The sequence below is a fragment of the Dendrobates tinctorius genome, unplaced genomic scaffold, assembly GCF_039654945.1.
Source record: "Dendrobates tinctorius isolate UK_male_01 unplaced genomic scaffold, ASM3965494v1 ptg000032l, whole genome shotgun sequence".
Lineage (NCBI taxonomy): Eukaryota > Metazoa > Chordata > Amphibia > Anura > Dendrobatidae > Dendrobates > Dendrobates tinctorius.
Window position 1 is genome coordinate 7,743,940 of NW_027361700.1, and position 12,610 is coordinate 7,756,549.

Consider the following 12,610-nt stretch of genomic DNA (forward strand, 5'->3'; position numbering starts at 1 on the left):
GTAGGACTGTGGGACTGAAGTGTAGATGACAGAACAGAGCTGGAACACAGGAGACAGGAGTGGAGTAAGACTGTAGACTGGAACGTGGAGGGATGGCTGGAGCAGGAACACAGGAGACAGGATTAGAGGAGGACGGAAGGACTGGAGCAGGATGGAACAGGAACACCAGAGGCAGAACAGGAGTAGGACAGAAGGACTGGAGCAGGATGGAACAGGAACACCGGAGGCAGGACTGGAGTAGAACGGCAGGACTGGAGCAGGATGGAACAGGAATACTGAAGGCAGGACTAGAGTAGGACAGCAGGACTGGAGCAGGATGGAACAGAAACACCGGTGGCAGGACTGGAGTAGGACAGCAGGACTGGAGCAGGATGGAACAGGAACACCGGAGGCAGGACTGGAGTAGGACGGCAGGACTGGAGCAGGATGGAACAGGAACACCAGAGGCAGGACTGGAGTACAACAGGGGATACGGATAGCAGAAGGGAGGCGCGGCCACGGCCTATGGCGCATGCGCATTGCATGCAAAGACGCCGTCGGCCGCGCGCCTGTCAGAGGTGACCGCCGTGGCTGTCAGGCGGTGAGGGGCTGCGGCGTGGGAGCGATGGCCAGGTGAGTATGCAGAGACGGCGTGACACGAGGTACACGGTCTGTCTGTGGGGCTAGGTCTCCTCAAGGAGGGGAGTCGACAGCCTTCCTGCCAGTGTGATGACAGACTTAACGTACTCAGTGTGTCCGCGGTCTCTCAACCTCCAGCCACAGCACCCGTCTCCTCTTCCCTCCTGCGTCAGCGTCCTCCCGCTTCTCCTCTCTGCGCTGCTCTGCTGAAAGTGCGCGCAGTTCTCCCGCTCCCAGTCCTGACCTCTTCCTGTTCCTGGTTTCAGTCCATCCCCTAAAGCATCCCCTGGGGAACCTAACGCCCTGCTCGATGGTTTCGGGAACCGTCGTTTCTGGCACCAGCCCTGTTTCCGGGTTTCCCTGTAGGGGTAGAGAGTCTTCCTCTTCTTCATCCTCAGCAACGAGCACGGGTTCAGCCACCGGGGGCACCGAGGCAGATGGCACCACTGGAGGATCTTGAGACAAACAGGGATGCAGCATATTCCGATGTAATGTACGAGTGGGGAGTTCTTCACCTGTTTCAGGCTGAACTCGTAGACAGGTCCCCGTCTACTGAGCCGTTGCTTCACCCTATACGGCCTCTTCTCCCACCGACACTCAAATTTGTGTCATGATCTCAGTGCGGGTTTGACTCGCACATGTGGGGTTAATGTCTGGAACCAGTGCTGATGACTGGCACTTCTGAGGTTAAAGGTTATGATCCCAGTGCAGGCTTACCTGCACACCTGGGGCTCATTATTGTGGCCTTTCCCTGGTTCTGGGAAGGCTTCTTATGGCCTCAGGAAGCTCCTATCCCTGTCAGTTATACTTTTGCCCTTGGCAGAGTGTGTTGATCCCTGAGTGTATTTGTGCTCTGTTCTTGTTTGCCTGAAAACTTGGTGTATTACTCGGCCTGTTCTCTGGATACTGCTTGTTGGATTCTGCTTGGTACCTTCTATGTCTGTTTGGCTTGGACCACTGCCTGTCCCCGACTATCCGTTCTGTCTCATCCCTGGTACTTTAATGTTATCTCTGTGTTTGACCCGATTTGTCTGACTTTGAGTATTCCTGTATAGTATTTTGACTATCTCTGGCAGCAGGACGCTAAGCCCTGCCCCCTTGCAGTCACATGACCATAGGTCCTTCACTGCTCACTGACTTCAGCTTCTCCAGGTCCTCTTTGCCTGAACTATCTGGCCGTGTCTGACCCCGGGCCCCTCTGCAGTTTGGGTGAGTCCTTGCTCAGTGGTGACTGCACGCCGACCCTAACAGGACCTAGACATTTGTTGTTAGGGCGCTTCTCCCTGACTAAGACTCGGTCCCCTGGTCGTAGGGCTGTCCCCTTCTGGGGAGGGACCTGCAGGTGTTCCAACCCACGGAGCCGGTTCTGCACTAACCGTTGAATGGTGCGTAGCCAGCGACGATGTTCTCGAACCCAGGAGTATACCCCCGTCCGCGGGTAGTCCTCCTCATGCTCTAACGCCAATTCAGTCAGTTCCTTCCAGAGTCGGCCGAAGAACAGTGAATAGGGCGTGAATCCTGTGGTACTGTGTTTACGGTTATTGTATGCCCACACCAATTCGGGGACGTACTCAGTCCAGCGCGCTTTCTGATCTTCTTCAATTGTCCTCAGCATCAGGATCAGGGTGCGGTTGAATCTCTCACAAGCTCCGTTCCCCTGTGGATGGTAAGGGGTGGTCCGAGACTTATCGATTTTGTACAGCTGATGCAACTCCTCCATCACCTTCCCCAAGAAACAGGCTCCTTGATCCGAATGGATTCGCTTGGGACACCCGTACACTTGAATGAAATGTTTACAGATAGCATAAGCCACAGATTCGGCAGTCTGATCCCGAGTAGGTGTGACCACAGCAAATTTGGAATAGTGGTTGATTATCACAAGGCAATGTTCATAGCCCTGGTGTGCTGGGCCAATCGTCAAGTAGTCTATGGCCAGTAACTCCATGGGTGCAGAGGACCTCACCATTTCTGTAGGGGCTCGCTGTTCTGGCGGCTTAACTAATTCACAATTTCAGCACTGCTGGCATACTTTCTCCACGACGGTCCTCATGTGGGGATGGTAGAACAACCATTGCAGCCACTGGAATGTTTTTGCCGTCCCGAAGTGTGCACCCTTCTCGTGTGCTTCCTTAGCCACCTGTTCTACCAGGGACGAGGGGATGATCATTTGCCAAACGAAACTCAGTTCAGATTGTAGGTACACTTTCCTGTACAAGATTCCATCCCGTAACTGTAGCCGCTCCCACTGGCGCAACATTTGCAACATCTCAGGGGGCATGGCTGCCCACTCACTCTGGCTGGGCACCTGTTCGGCTATGAGCCACCGCCTCAGCTGAGCTATCTCTCGATCTTCCTGCTGTAACCGGACCCACTCATCACGGGGTTGTTCCAACAAATTCACGGGTGTACTTTCTTGAACTGTTTCCCGCGTCACTGCCACCGTCCTGGAAGTCCCTCCAAATTCTGGAACCTCTATAGCCTCCAATTCTTCATCCTGACTGGGCACTGGCGGGTGGTAATCTACTCAGGAAAGGGCATCCGCATGAGTATTCTCCACTCCTCTCCTGTAGGAGATCCTGTAGCGGAATTTTGCCATTCGTGCTACCCAGCGCTGTTCTAAGGCCCCTAGCTTTGCTGTTTAAAGGTGAGCCAACGGATTGTTATCTGTACGCACGTGGACTTCCGAGCTGGCCAAATACTCTGCAGACTTTTCAGTCATTGCCCACACCAGCGCCAACAACTCCAGCTTGAAAGAGCTGTAATTTTCCGGATTTCTTTCTGAGTCATGTAAGGAGCGACTGGTGTATGCGATGACACGCTCCTTCCCATTCTGCATCTGTGAGAGTACTGCCCCAAGTCCTTATAGACTTCCGTCAGTGTGCAAGATGAACGGCTGCGTGAAGTCAGCGTAGGCCAACACCGGGGCCTCAGTCAGGGCCTTCTTCAGGGCCTGGAATGCTTTCTCCTGTTGCTCTCCCCAGTGTACGTTGCTGTTCTTCGCACATGAGAGTACTCCTTTCAGCAATTCCAGGAGGGGGTTTTTGATGCGGGTGAAATCCTTCACAAAGTGCCGGAAGTATCCCGTGAGTCCCAGGAATGCTCGTACATCCTTCACGGTTTTTGGGGTCGGCCACTCTTGCACCACAGCGATCTTCTCCTGCGAGGGCTTCACTCCCTCAGCAGAGACCACATGCCCCAGATAGTCAATTTGTGTTCGGAAGAAGTGGCACTTCTGGGGTTTCACCTTCAAGCCATATTTTTGTAGCCGACTCAGAACTTGCTCCAGTCTCTGGAGGTGTTCTTCAACGGTGGGAGCAAAGATGATTATATTGTCAAGGTAAATCAGGGTGGCTTTGAAGTTCAGGTCTCCCAGACACCGCTCCATGAGTCGCTGAAATGTTCCCGGGGCGTTGGCTAGCCCGAAGGGCATGCTGTCGAACTCAAATAGTCCCATCGGAAAAATGAAGGCTGTCTTGGCTCGGTCTTGTTCAGACATGGGTACTTGCCAGTACCCGCTGGCCAGGTCCAGTGTGGAGAAATACCGGGTATTTCCCAGTGCTGACAGGGACTCCTCTATCCGTGGTAGTGGATATGAATCTCGCACTGTGCAAGCGTTGAGCCGGCGGTAGTCCACACAGAAACGTAGAGTTCCATCTTGTTTTCGCACCAAGACGATGGGGGCAGCCCACGGGCTCTGGCTCTCACGGATCATCCCTTCTTCAGCATCTGTGACAGCATCCCCTTAACCTATTGATACATTTGTGGGGGTATCTGGCGATATCTCTCCCGTATCGGTGCCGCGTCCCCAGTGGGTATCTCATGGGTGATGGCCATCGTGCGCCCAAAATCATCTTCATCCTTTGCGAACACCTCCTGGTACTTCCCCAGCAAGGCCTCCACCTGGGGAACCTGGTGAGAGGGCATTTCTGAGAGTTCTGCCCGCATTTGCTCAAGTATCCGTCGGCCTTCTTGCAACACCCTGGGATCTGGGGCGACCTCCGCTTTTACAGTCACCAACCATGGGTCTTCTGCTTTGGCAGTCAGCTGCACTGTTTCGGAGGGCACCAGCTCGTCCGGTACACCTAGAATGTGGGCCAATTCTGCTCTGGGAGCCAGGGTCACGTCAGTCTCTCCCAAGTTCACACAGCGCACGAGGATGGTGCTGTTTCACACAGTGGCCAGGGTCCATGCGACTAGTATCCCTGACAGCAATTGATCAGCCGGGCTAGGCTCCACCTGTGCCTCCGCTCCTTCTAGTGGGACTCCTGCTCGCATCGGCAGGGGAAGAACGGTCTGTCCAGGGGGTAGCACTCAGTTCAAGGAAGCAGGGACGATGATTTTGCCTAGTTCTTTTCTGCTGCTGCATATTTCCCGGACCCGTGCTGCCCGAATCAGTTGTTGAAAGACCGTCTTCTGTGGAGTCTGGTCACTCCACTGTCGCAAGAATTGATCTGGGGTCTCATTGAGCAGTAGGCTCCGAGGTCTTTAAGCACGTTCATGCCCATGTTTACAGCACCAATACTACTCCTTTTCTCCCCACATCTTTTCCACAGACTTCTATGTTCAGCCACACCACCCCTGCGACCGGGATGGGTAGGTGATTGGCCGCCGTAAGTTTAATGACTGGCCCCACTCAGGCCGCAGCGCCTCTGAAGTGTCTACGAAAATTTTTTTCGGGCATGGAGGTCACTTGCGAACCGGTGTCTACCAGGCATCGCACAGCTCTCCCGTTGATTTTGGCCCAGACCAAGGGGCACATGGAAACAAGGCTGGTGGGATTATTTTCACTCCTCCTCTGCTCTTCACGCTCCAGGCGGTGTCCCTCGTGCTCGTATCCCCCCTAGTTTAACGGGAGCCGTGGGGATGGTCGGCTCCGCTGGGGACACCACCGGGCGATAAGACCGGGCTCTCCACAAGTATAGCATGTGAGGGGACGTCTTCTCGGGGTAGCCGCAGCTTCTCTTCAGGGAACAGCTCCTCTTCCCCGCATCCGTGGCCCGGGCCCCTCTGCCTGTTTCCTGGAAGTCGCCATTTCTTCTCGGAACTGACTGATCTCCATCAGGTCTTCAACCCATCGGGGGACTTTGTCTTCAGTGGTAGTTGCCTCCCCGCTCTGCACCTTTCCCACCGAGCCTGTCACACCCTGCTCTTGCTCGCACGTGCGCGCCTCACTACCTACTTCAGAAAAGGTCATGCCTGGCTTCACCCGCAGGCGCTCTTGCATAGCCTGCTTCATCATTCCGTCACGTAACCCCATCACCATCTGGTCTCTGAGCGCCACATCTACTGATCCTACACCTATCCCATTCTTTCTTTTAATAGCAGTGTGAAGCTCTTGTAGGGCATTCATAAACTGGGTCACAGTCTCCCCCTCTCTTTGCACCCGACGGAACAGTTGCATAGGTAGTTCCCCTACGTCAATGGGGTCCCCATGTGTCTCCTCTAGCACCGTTTCCAACGTATCCCTTTCTTGGGGGGGTCTATGCATGTCAGAGTCCCAGGCCTCCCCCTCCAAGGCCATTAATGCTATTTCTGCCTCTAGTGCTGGGGCCAAGGGGTGCATCCGCAGTAACCCCTGAATTCTCTCAGTCCAGTTCCATAACATCACATTGTTCCCCGTAAACCTCGGCAGATTATTCAACATGGCTCCCAGAAAGATGCTAGTCTTGGGGCCTTCCCTGACTACTTGGTCTGCTCTGTCCGCGCCTTCGTGTGACATCCTGCCGACTACGCCAAGTGTAATAACGTGCAGGAGATATATATGTCACCACGGAACAGGAAGACCAACAGTAAAAGGGAGGTTTATTTACAGGGGATAATACTGTTAAAACATACAGTATAACAGAGAAAATAATGTGATTGGGTTATATCGACAGCAGGAGAAATATACGGGGTTCAAACAGTAGAAAAGATATTCTCTTATGAGGCAAACTTATCAGTTCTCAGGGATCTTGATTGGAGGGATCACTCTTGTCCCACGTTGGCACCGAGGCACCAGTGGTGCTTGATGTCCTCTGTCTCTGGGGTCCTTGATATAGTCCAGCTGTAGTATGGAGGGTTTACGTGGTAGCCCAATGGGTATGAGGATGACGCTATCCACCTGTGCTCAAGGTCCTTGCCTCTGCTACGACAGCAGTGTTCTCCCACCAGGGTCAGTGGCTCTGCCTCACACAGTCTCTCTCTGCGGGTCAGTGTCTCGTTGCTGAACGCCCCTTGGTCACAGGGGAGCGTCTCAGCATATGTTCCGGTCTCTCTGCAAGGAAGCATCTTGTCGAGGTACACAGTCTGTCTGTGGGCAAGGTCTCCTCAAGGAGGGGAGTCGACAGCCTTCCTGCCAGTGCAGTGACAGGCTTAACGTACTCACTGCCCACTGCCTGAGTCCGTGGTCTCTCAGTCTCCAGCCGCTGCACCCGTCTCCTCTCCCCTCCTGCTTCAGCGTCCTCCCGCTTCTCCTCTCTGCGCTGCTCTGCTGAAAGTGCGTGTAGTTCTCCCTCTCCCAGTCCTGACCTCTTCCTGTTCCTGGTTTCAGTCCAGTCCCCTAAAGCATCCCCCGGGGAACCTAACGCCCTGTTCGATGAGCTAAGAAGGCAACTCCCCCTCGGCTCCTTTGGTGCTTCACCCCCTTATAAGTTCTCTTCTCTCTTCTTTCTGTTTTCCATGCTTAGTGTGGCACACACAGTCACACAATGCAATGACTGAATCAACTTCTCCCCTTTGTATCTGGTTTCAGGTGTGATTTTCATATTGCCCACACTTGTTACTTGCCACAGGTGAGTTTGAACGAGCATCACATGCTTGAAACAAAGTTGTTTACCCACAATTTTGTTCCATCCATTTTTGAGGTTTTGTGTGAAATTATGTCCAGTTTGGCTTTTCTGTTTTTTTTTTTTTTGTGCTGTTCGAATACACAGAAAGGAAATAAACATGTGTATAACAAAAGATTTGTAATTGCAATAATTTTTTGGGAGAAGTACATTTTCTGGAACAATTTCAAGGGTTCCAAAAATTTTGACCATGACTTATATGACCAATTGTTTATCAGCGATAAATTATACTTTTAATTACTGCTAAAAAATATCCATATAGTAACACAGGTCTAGAAAAAAATTGTGTTTCAGCTGCTAGACTTTTTGAATGACATTGACATATTCAGCTGTGTGATCCAGCAAATTTTTCTTCGCTTTTTGAATGAACTTAGGTTATTTGAGGGTGCTGAATTTAACAATTCCATTAGTTTTGCGGAATTGGTTTTAGTTTTTTAGATAATTCATCCATGAAAATTATGTATTCCCCCAATGTGACTTGTGTGTGATAACAAATGCAGTAGCTATTTGTCTGTCTTTTGACTCTTTAACAGTGTCTTACATGAAATATCCCATATAATTATTTTGTATTTCAAATTGTAGGTTTGCAATGCGAGAGAAGAGACTTTTTGAAGCCAGAATTCTATTGTAATGAATTCACTATTAAATATCTCAGAAACTAGATCCATTCTGGCAAAACAATAGTAATAGTCTTAATCAGCACCATAAACTTTATATAACCGATCAGACATCATTGGCATCAAAATCACTGAGGGCAAGAATGAGGTCTCATTGCCACATGATTATACATGATTAAAAAAAAACATTTAACTGTGGTCAAACATTTCTGTGGTCCAGGGGACAACATAAACAATATGAAAGTTGTCATATTAAAAGGCAACTTTAAGACACAAAAACATTGAAAGGTTTAGGAATACAAACTTATTACGGTCTTTGATTCCCTCCACACAGGACTAAAGCCCCCTTTACATTTAGCGATGAACCAGCGATCCCGACAACGATATGACCCGGTCAGGATCGCTGGTGCATCGCTAAATGGTCGCTAGTGAGCTGCCAAACAGGCAGATTTCACCAGCGATGCTGCAGCAGTCGTTACTTACCTTTCAGACGCGGCGATGATGACGTCCTCCCGCCCGCGTTCACACGTCGCTCGTCGGCGCCAGCAGGAAGCGGCCGAAGAGAAATGGACCGTGGATGATCTTGCGCGATCAGCGATAGACAGCGGGGGAGCCGGTTGGAGGTAAGTATCACACATAGCGATATCGCTAGCAATATCGCTGCTGCGTCACAAAATCGGTGACGCTTTAGAGATATCGCTAGCGATATCGCTATGTGTAAAGCCCCCTTAAATCTGTCAGGAGGATTTAGAACTTACTACAAAATCTAAGGAATCTGCTCCAGAGACAGTGAGGAAACTAGGCCTCTGATCTTACTTGGATACTGAGACTATAAAACTTTCACACCACTAATCTAATCCAATTATGGATTAATTTTCTGAGTTCAGTTTGTTTGTTTATTTAAATGTCCATTTATTATGCCATGCCTCTGTGTTTTTTTTGGGGTGCATATATTGGTGTTTCTTCAGAAAATGTGTTATACCATGCCTGAGGAAGAGACCTAAGACATCACTAAAGTTTGCTTCGTAACATAATTTATTTTATTTTTGTTAGAAATTAAAAGGTATCATAACTACAAGATTATCTTGTTTATCCCAATGAGAGCAATCTTATGAGAGTTCAGAAATCTCATTCGCTTTGCTGGTACAATAAAAGTTTTTCCGAAGCAAAAACGCAATGTGCGTACATATCCTTAGGTAATTTACGTTAGTTGCATTTTTTATTGCGTTTTTAAGTGCGTTTTTTTTTTTTTTTAACATGCGTTTGAATTGTGTTTTTCACTCTTTGGATTTTGGTATGCTGTGTTTTAAAGAAAGCTTTTTTTTCTGATACTCCCTGGTATTTGGCTTTGTCCAAACTTTACTGATGTAGTCATGTGCAGATTATATGCGGTTTTGATGCATTTCTGCTCCGGAAACGCACTAAAAATGCGTGTGTGTTGTTTTACCTGTGAATTTTCCGCATCTAGTGCAATTTTATGGGGAATATCTGCACATAAAAAACCAGTGTATTCACAAGAGAAATTAACACATTGCCGATCTGAAACACGTACCGCAGATCAGTTTGCTCTAAAAAAGAACAAAGTGGGTGTAGAGAAACATGGTCAGTGGGTGCTCTTATCCGCTGGCCCGGCTGCCTTTAGCAAGACTGCATGGACCAGGGCTCATACCACTGAACGCCTGCTCTATCTCCCGGTGGGTAACATACTACACAGACAACGCAGGGTTAGGGTAAAACAGTGTGGCAATACTTTATTGAACCACAACACCCAGTAGCAAACAGAAAAATCACAGCAATTACCCTAAGATAGTGCACATTACTGGGTCTCACTCTTTCGCTGTCTCGCTGGGATAATGGTAGATATTACGTCAGAGCTCCCAGGGTCGCTATTCCACCTGTGATATACACACAGAGAAGAGATATCGACAAGTGTAGGGAGATGACAGAGAACAGTCCATAGAGTCTGTACGAGGTCCAAAGCCAGTTGACGCGAGAGTCACCACCTGGCATATCCGACCATCTCCATGGAACCAGGTGACCGGCGGGTCCCAAAACCTGGCTTTCTCCAAACATATCCATGGTTAAGAGATGGTCACTGGATCAGATCTGTGTTCTTCCAGCCGGAGCCGACAACCCCTAGATTGATTCCTATAGAATCATAGATCCGTGTCCCTCGTGACGGTGCCATGATGAACTGGCTGCAGTCTTCTCGTCCGTTGAGTGTTTTGCAGAATGTCTGACTGATAGCTCTGTGTGATGAGATCTGCTCTCTCTGTCTCTTGAGTCTTTTTATACCTGAGGCATGTGATTTATTTTTAGATTTATCCAATGTCTTTCAGTCCACCCTCACAGCCTTTCCATATCTACCTTCGAAGTCAACAAACTGTGTAATGTCACATGTGACTGGATACACTGCCTCCAGCAGGGCGAATTTCTATAGCACTCGTGACCCTGGATACACCGCCTCCAGCAGGGCGAATTTAAACAGAGTTAAGGGGAACACCTGGGGAAACCGTTTCAATGGAGGGGCCTGCAATAGGGAACAGGGACGTGGAGACCTCCTGCACTCCCCTGAGTCAGTGTCCCTACACTCCTGACGATCCCTAGGCAGGTTCCGCACCTGGTGATGAGCTGGATACCTCAAATCCCTAGCTCACCCTGCACCTATCCCTTTCTAGTGAACTGGACGGTGCAGAAACTAATCCCACCACTGCACTAACACACACACAAGGAAAGTCACAAACAGGGAAAAACACCACTTAGCTTTGCTCTGTTGCTATTGCTCCCAGCAACAGAGTACAACACCAAAGTTCAGCCTCACCCCTGAAGCTCGACACCTGAATTCAGCTTCCGCCTTAAGCTATTACACCAGAGCTCCCCTGAGCTGCCAGGAACTCCTCTCTGTAGTTCCTTCCTTCACCAGACTTGGTTGGAAATGAGCAATATCACCAACAGTGAGTGAGACCACCTGCTACTCCTTTATAGGTAGCAGCCAGGGAATCACACCTGCTTCATTATGACGTGCAATAACATCAGCAGCCACCGGGGGGCAACTGAACCAAAGTAACCAGAGTGCAATGACCCTAACGGCCACCGGGGGCAAAACTAGAACTAAAACAACCACAGTGTAATGACCCTAATGGCCACCGGGGGCAAAACTAACTTTAAGCAAACAGCTTAAAGGGAAAAAAAAGGTTACTTGTGCAAAATCTGTCATAATCCAACCTGGATCATGACAACTGGTTATAGAATACAATACACAATTTGCATATGAGCACACAATAAACAAAGATAAACACACACTATGTACAAGTCACTATTACAGACTTAAGGGTACTTCACACATAGTGAGATCGTTAGCGAGATCGCTGAAACGTCACAGGTTTTGTGATGCAACAGCGACCTCGCCAGTAATCTCGCTATGTGTGACACATAGCGGAGACTGGCCCCCCACTGCGATATCGTTTATCATGCTCGAATATCCTAGGCCATTTTTTGATCATTGGTGTCCCTCTAAGAAGCATGCATCGCTGTGTTTGACACCATAACAACGACGAGCGACCTCGTTGGTGACTCAGAACTCAGGGACGCAGGCGTGAGTCGTCAGAATAGCTGCTGTGACAAGGTCCTAATGACCGCCGAGGTCGTTATATGGATCGCCGTATCGTTGCTGCATCGTTGAGTAGATCTGCCTGTTTGACAGCTTACTAGTGACCATGTAGCGACGCACCAGCGATCCTTACCAGGTCGTATCGTTGTTTGGATCGCTGGAGTGTCGCTATGTGTAACGAGTATGCTAAATGGTGTGCATGTATGTCTTCTTCAACCACCAGAGATAAACACTTAAATAAACAATCCAATATACAGATAAAAAGTCTATTTTTCTTGGTTTGCAAAAACATAGCCATCTGGGTAATTAAGATGTACTCTGGTGTCTTCACAGTGGGCATGAGATTTCTATAATCCTATCCACTTTTCTAGAACTGTAAGGCAAAGTGGATTTTTTTAATGCATTTTTGTCACAGCAAAAATATACAGAGTCAAAAACTTACCAAAAATTCATCAGGCAACTTAATCTAAGGCTTGCAGCAGATATTTTAAACTACATCGTCATCTATCCCAGGAACTTCTGTGTTTTTTTTAATTCATTATGCAACTGAGTAGCGGCAACATGGTTTTTTATTTTGTTGATTATCCAGCATGGTTTTTCAAAGAGGCCTACAAAAATTACCTGAAACTACATGGAGAAAACTTAAGATTAAAATGCATCCTTTAATAAGTTCAATAAAAAATAGAAACTATAATAAAGTAAACCATAATCACTAATGGAGACTCTAATCAGGAAAGTCCCTAGGTAACCAGTCATAGGTTGTATCCACAAGACAGATGGACTTCCCAATGAGCAACAGCTGGGTGAGGCCTTAATGATGTTATACAGGCTCAGATGGGCTCAGAGGGGCATAGATGAATCAGACTCTATGCAACATGTGTAGGCAAGGGCAGCATCAAATCATTCATTTAACCCCTTAGTGACTGGGTCAAATTTTTGAT